The sequence below is a fragment of the Marmota marmota genome, unplaced genomic scaffold (genome assembly GCF_001458135.2).
Source record: "Marmota marmota marmota unplaced genomic scaffold, marMar, whole genome shotgun sequence".
NCBI classification, from domain to species: domain Eukaryota; kingdom Metazoa; phylum Chordata; class Mammalia; order Rodentia; family Sciuridae; genus Marmota; species Marmota marmota.
Window position 1 is genome coordinate 26,620,858 of NW_026000082.1, and position 6,790 is coordinate 26,627,647.

The following is a 6,790-nucleotide window of genomic DNA, read 5'->3' on the forward strand; positions in this document are numbered from 1 at the left end:
TCTTCCTGACTGGCCACCCTTGAGGCCATTCAAGAATATGTTACAGGCTCTGGAAGCCATTCTACAAAAGGAATTCTTGATGTTTTATGCCACAGGAACACTATTGTAGAAACTATTTATAGTCTCCCGAGGGGACGTCTGTGGGGAAGTACTCCTTTGTGTATATATGGAGTGTTTGTAGGGGAAGTAAGGCCTTCATAGTTATTATTTCATTCATCCATCCAACAAATATTTATGAAGACCAAGTTCTACACTAGGCACTGAGGACACCAGAGTGCCCAGGACAGGCATAGAGGTCCCTGCCCTCATGGAGCGTGTGGCCTTGATCTCCTTTGCCTTTCATCAGCACCAGGTCCATCAGCCGCCCACCTGTTTCCAATGCCCGATTCCTGAGCCCATTAGGGCTTTTCAAATCCCAGCAATTCACTGGGCTCCTTTCATTATGACCCAATTGTACCACAGACACAAAGGGGCTTTCAGAGCAGGTGGACCCAACAAAATGATTTCTTCTTGAGAAAGGGTTTGTAAGGAACTCATGGTTAGCACACTGTGCCTCAAGATGACAAAAGTCCAAGGACTGGCTTCTGTTCAGGACAGGGTTTATTTGTACCACTGCATTTCTGGGCAACTTAATAGTCCTTGTAGTTTAAAAAAAAATGTTTATTGTGTGTCTGATTATACAAGAAGCACGTCCACATTCTAGAACATTCAAGAAACAAAGAAAAGTCAGAGGAAGAAAATAACAATCACCTATAATCTTACCTCCGAGAAATAACTGGCAGAAACAGTTTTTCTTTCCAGTTTTTCCTTTAAGACTTACATTAAAAAAAAGAAAGTTGCTATCCAAACAGTATTACAAGTGTTTTCTCATTTTATTAGCATTTATCACTGGCATATTTTTAAGTGAACACCTAGGATTTGAATATATGGGTGTATCTTAACATATTGAGCTAATTCTCTATAGGAAGCATTTGGGTTGTTTCTGGTTTCTTGCTTCTGGACGTGAAGCTGGGCTGCACCTCTTCATGCCTGCAGTTTGTATGCTTCTCTGATGATTTTGTTAGTATTGATTCCTTTGGAAATTAAGACGTTCAATTAGAAAATGGACAGTTCGAAGAGACGCTTCACCAGACAGGATATGCACGTGGCCAGAAGCACAGAAGATGCAAAGCTGATTATTTTCATGGCTTATCTGGAAATGCACATTAAAACCACGTGAAATCCCACTGTTCCTCAGATGGGTAAAATGGAGAAGACCGACAGTACCAAGTGTTGACAGAGATGTGGAGAAACTGGACCTCTCAGGCGGGGCTGGTGTGGTTGAAAATGGAACAGACGCTTTAGAGAATAATTTCTTCTGAAGTTGAGCCCATACATGCCTAGGACCTGGCAATTTCACTCTCAGGCACATCCCAGGAATAATGCGCACGCATGTCAACAGAAGAATATTGACTTCTGTCCCACTCACCAGCTAGAAACACTCTAAATACGCATCAGTATGTAAGCAAATAAGTATATTGTATTATTTTTATGCAAGGGACTACTACTACTACTACTACTACTACTACTATACACACACACACACACATACACACACACACACGAGAACTATTGGAACAGGGAACCATGTTGATGAATCATTTCGAGTGAAAGAAGCCAGAAAGAATAGCCCCAGCCTTCCTTCCCCTTCTGGAAACAACCCCTGGGTTTTGTCAAGTCATTCTCCAGGAGTTTGATTCAAGTTCCACTCCTGTCAACAGCACACGAGAGACTCGGTTTCCTTGCCAGACCTGGGTGCTGTGATTTTTTGAGGTCGGCTAGGAAGCCTGAGTGTGCCTGCCTTTGACGACATCTGCGGAACTTCCTGTTCCTGCCTAAGTGGCTCTGAGTCTGGGGCCAAGCTGGGAGAAGCCACGGAGGTTTGGATTTGGAATTGTGGAAAAAGCTGAGGCCAGATCTAAAGATGTCCCAAAGCTGGGCACGGTGGCACACGCATGCATATCTCAGCAGCCTGGGAGGCTGAAGCAGGAGAATCGCAAGTTCAAAGGCAGCCTCAGCAACTTAGTGAGGCCCTGAGCAACTCAGCCAGACCCTGTCTCTAAATAAAATATTAAAAAAAGGGCTGGGGGTGTGGCTCAGTGATGGAGGGCCCCTGGGTTCAATCAATGTTTATCTGTTTAATAAAGGCTGTCCCAAAGATGGGGACAGGGTATTGGAGCCCAGGGCAGGGGTGATCTCACTGGAGACATTCAGATGGTCACAGACAAACAGAGGAACATGGCTGGAGTTCAGCCCCACTGCAGAGGAGCCAGAGACACTGCTTTCTGCTCCCACCAGACTCCGCCAACAGCAGCCAAAAAGCGGTCGTGACCTTCCCCTCCAAGCATCTCACTGCTGAGCCCATCAGCCCAGGGCTCATCCCTGCCTCCCTAAAGACCCAGGGGATGGCGAGCATTTCCCCAAACCCTTTTCTAAGGGCATCAACAAAAATTGGGGCTTTGGTTGTTGTCATGGATGCCTTTTCTTTGACGGTGATGGGGGGACCCTCCTTCCTGGGTTTACGGATCACTGGTGCCTCCCCTTCTAGGAACCTGCTGTCCAGGGCTTTGGCCAGTTCCTCCCCCGAGCTTGCCCCGGGGGCCTGGTTGGCTGCTGGAGCACCCCTCCTTTTGCTGGGTGGAGCGGGGGTCTCCATCCGCGCAGCTCCGGAGTCCTGTGCGTTCTGAGTGCGCACAGATGTGTCTTGGGTGCTGGGGGGAGCGCTCGGCGGTTTTTTTTTTTTTTGTTTTTTTTTTGTCTACAAGTGCTTTCCTGGAAGCTGTGTCAGCCCGGCAATTAGCTCCCTCAATCAGGGAAACAGCTCATGTGAGATGAGACCCATCTCGGGGCTGATTGCCGGGATTCGGGAGCGGGCTGGCTGGCGATCATCTCCCGCTCTCTCCTTTTCTCTGTGTCGCTTTTCCTTTTTCCATTTTAAATAACTGCTTGATTGTAAAGAGGGCTGATTCACTACTTGAGATTTCTTCTGTAACTTTCTGGGGAGGTTAGGAGCAAATCCCTGCCCCCCCCTCTTCCCTCTCCCCTCACCGGGTCTCCAATCCCTGGGGTGCCCGTGGCTCCCGCAGAAAGGCAGGGCGAGGGGAAGGGAACCCAGATCTGGGTGGACCCTCCCCACCCTCCCCCTTCATCCAGACCCTCGTGCAGGGGACCCTTCTCCTAACTGCAAGTGCCCTCGCACCCCCAGCATCTGGTCCAGTCAAAATGCTTCAGTGCATGTATGAAGATGTGACAACGGGTCCCATCATGATGTTCAACTGCAAGGCACCAGTAAAAAAGGGGGGAAAAAGAGAATACTACAAATTGAAATTCATGGACAAAAAAATACTTCCTTATGTCTAACTCCAATCCCTCTTATTGAATTTTATTTTGTTAGGTCTTCAAGAGTAATTTATTCCCAATCTCTCTGATGCCTTCTTTACCAGCCCCTGCCTCCTACTCTTCCTCCCTTATTATTTTCTCTCCTCCCCTTCCTCCGGCAAGAATGTATTGAGTACCTAGGGCATGGAGACCGAATATTGAACAAAACAAATAAGCCCCTGCCCTCATGGAGCTTATAATCCACTTGACCACGTATTGCTCCCTGGGGGTGTGGGGGGGGGATGAGCAAGGGCAAAGGTCCTGAGGCAGGCGTGTCAGAAGTTTAAGGGAAAGAGTGGACAAGGAGGCCAGAGAACTGGGCAAGGCCCAGGTATGCAGGCCCAGCTGGCCATAGTGAAGACCTGGTTTTTATTCTAAACAGGAAGGGAAACTCCTGAGGGTTTTGAGCAGAGGAGTGGCACCACCTGATTTGGGTTTTTAAAGAATCATCTGGCCGCTCTGTGCTGGTTAGATTGCAGAGGGGTGACAGTGGAACCAAGAAACAACCCCAATAACCCTCTTTTCTCCGGGTGGACTGACCCCTCCCTACATCTGACAGCAGGGTCCAATTCAGCTGGAAGTGTCACCGGCAGCTCAGTGGCTGTTCAGTGAGGCAAAACCCTGAAGTCACCAAGGTGTGATTCGTCTTTTACAAAGAGAGGAGTTAAAGAGACCGGGTGTGAAATGCAGCCCAGTGCTTTTTTGTTATCTTTTTTTTTTTTTTTAATTTAAGCATCTGCTGATTTTTTTTTTCTCTTTCAGATGTTTTGTTGGTCAAATTATCCTCTTGACATGTTGGGGACCATCTTTGTTTCCCAAATGCCACCTAATGATGCTGCAGTGCAATTAAGACTAATTTTCTGGCAAAAATAATGGGGAGTTGTTCAATTTCACAGAAGAACAAACCTTGGTGTTTTTATTGTTATTATCTTTATTATTGAGGCCATTATTATTGCTGGACTGGAAGAGGTAGGCGGCAGGGGGAGAAACACTTGGGAAGGAGAGAGAGAGGGTCCCTGAGGAGGTCAGAGGGTCTGCAGCCAAACGTCTAGAGCTGGCGTCTCACCTGCATCACCTGCTCTTTGTGTGACCTTGGACCTTGTGTGCCTCGGTGTCCTCATCTGTAGATTGGGTGTACTGATGTTGTCTCCACCTGGCGGCTGTGGAGGAGTGGATTATCGAGTGGGTCCTCTGAGCCAGAATCTAGTTAGGCACGTGGCCAGACCTAGCTGCAAGGGATGCTGGGAGATGGAGTCTTTATTCTGGAGCATCTTTTATCCTGCTGAAAATTACGCAACACAGGTGGGCAAGAGGAGACTGTTGACTGTCTGTTAGGAGATGGGGGAGGCCCCTCCCACAGGTGGCCCTGGAGGAAGGAGGTGGAGGGAGTTAGAGCTGTATCCTCCTAGATTTTGTACCAAATGTCACATACTTTTTTCTCCCTGTCCTCTACAGTCAATCAACTACCAAGGCCTGGTGGCTCTGCATCCTAATCGTTCCCCACACCCACCCTGTCCTCCTAGTAGCTATGGAAACAGCCCTGGCTCAGGTGTGATTACCACTCACTGGGACCAGCGCCCTTTGAAAGCCCCTGGCTGCCGCTCTTCCCAAACTTGGCCCCTCTTCTCGACTTATCTGACTGCAACTGAGATCCGATGGGGCCCCAACTGGCTAATTGCCCTCCACCCCTTCACCCACAAACTCAGCCTTGAGATCCTACAGGAGGGTCCTCTGTTCATTCTGTTTATGTACTTCCCTAGCGGCCAAGCAGACTGTTTTCCTGCTAGCTGAATAAACCACATCCTCTGAACTTCTCTGACTTTGAACTTGCCTTTTCCCCCTGTACTCTTCTGTCTTTCCTGCTTGAAAAACTCCTATTCATGCTTTACAGCCCGTCTCAAACGTCCCGTCTGGTGAAGTCGTCAGCACCCTGTCATTCATTGGACGGTGCCTCACTCTAATCCATTCCTACTCTCCTCTCCCCCACTCTATCATGGGCGTGGGGGTGGGGGTCCCTCCAAGCCTCCTGGAGAGCTGCCTTTTGGGTGAATTTGACCAGTAAGAGGCACTGGCGGGAAGGGAGAAGCTGGGTGTTTCTTTCTCTGCCAGGGACAGGGTGTGTGGCAGTGACTCTGTCTCCTGCCCAGTAGTGACGCCCTCTGTGGCTCCAGTTTCTTCTGGGAAGCATTCCCTGTGATCTAGCTGTCTGCAAAAGGACCCTGGCTTCTGGGCTGTCCATCATGTCCCAGGGGTCCTCGTGGCTTCCTGCGTTGCTCTGTTTGGGGGTACTATTTTGGCCTCTCAATCTTTCCATCACCTGTGCACCCCCTCGTGTGAACGCCCGGGGCTGGTTCTGGTTCTGCTCCCAGCCAGAGCCTGGCTGACTCGAGAGCCCTGCACAGCGCTGAGCACGTGCTGAGTGGGCGGCTGTGGGGTGGCCAGGGCCGGATGGGCTTTCCCAGGGCGCCCATTCATCATGGCAGGCCTTCGGCTCTTGCTGGCCGAGTGGTCGTGCCCCCAGGAGACGTGGCTGAGAGGCATCGTCCTGGAAAGGGGCTTCCTCCACTCTGGGCTGAGCCAGGAAGGGAGGCGGAGGAACAGAATGCAGAGCCCGAGGGTCCCCGGGTCTCCTCACCTCTTTTATTTTAAACACGGGGCCTTGCTTCTGGGTTCAGGCAGGGATTTATGAGTGTGTTTAGGCAGCCACACGAGAGGACCTTTGGCGAGAAATGTTCTCTGTCACGCTCTGACAACCTGCCGGGGAAGCGGCTGAAATCACCCGAGGGAGATTTTCTTTAGCTGTTGGAGGCTCCCAGCCCAACCTCCACCATCCCTTCAAATGCCACCTGGAAAGGCTTGGGAGAGGAGCAGTGCCCCTTCCCTGAGTGGGACCATGCTTGTCGGACAGGGAGTGCCCTCCGTGTCCCCAGATTTTAGTTTGCTCTGAAGACATAACAAGGAGATGAGGTTTAAGCTGCAGTTGGAAGGATTTGGATGAGACATTGGGAGGAACCTTCACCTCATCCTGGCTGCATCCCAGTCCCCTGTCCACTCCTCTCTGGCCAGGATACTCTTCACTCTGCCTCTTGACCCTGCCACTGGCCCTTTGCACCTGCTGCTCTCTCTGCCTTCCTGCTCTTCCGTCTCACTATTGGATCCTTCTTGTTATTTAGATGTCACCTCCTCAGGGAGGCCTCCCTGACTGCTTCATCCAACGTGGCCTGTAACCTGTCCCCCGTGCCTGGTCTTATTTCTTTATTACATTCATCTCTCTGTAGCTATCATATTCCTTTATTTCCACACCTGTTCACATTCTGGTTAAATGCACTGGCTTATCAGTTTGGTGAGGGCAGGAATCTATTCTGTGGTTTTC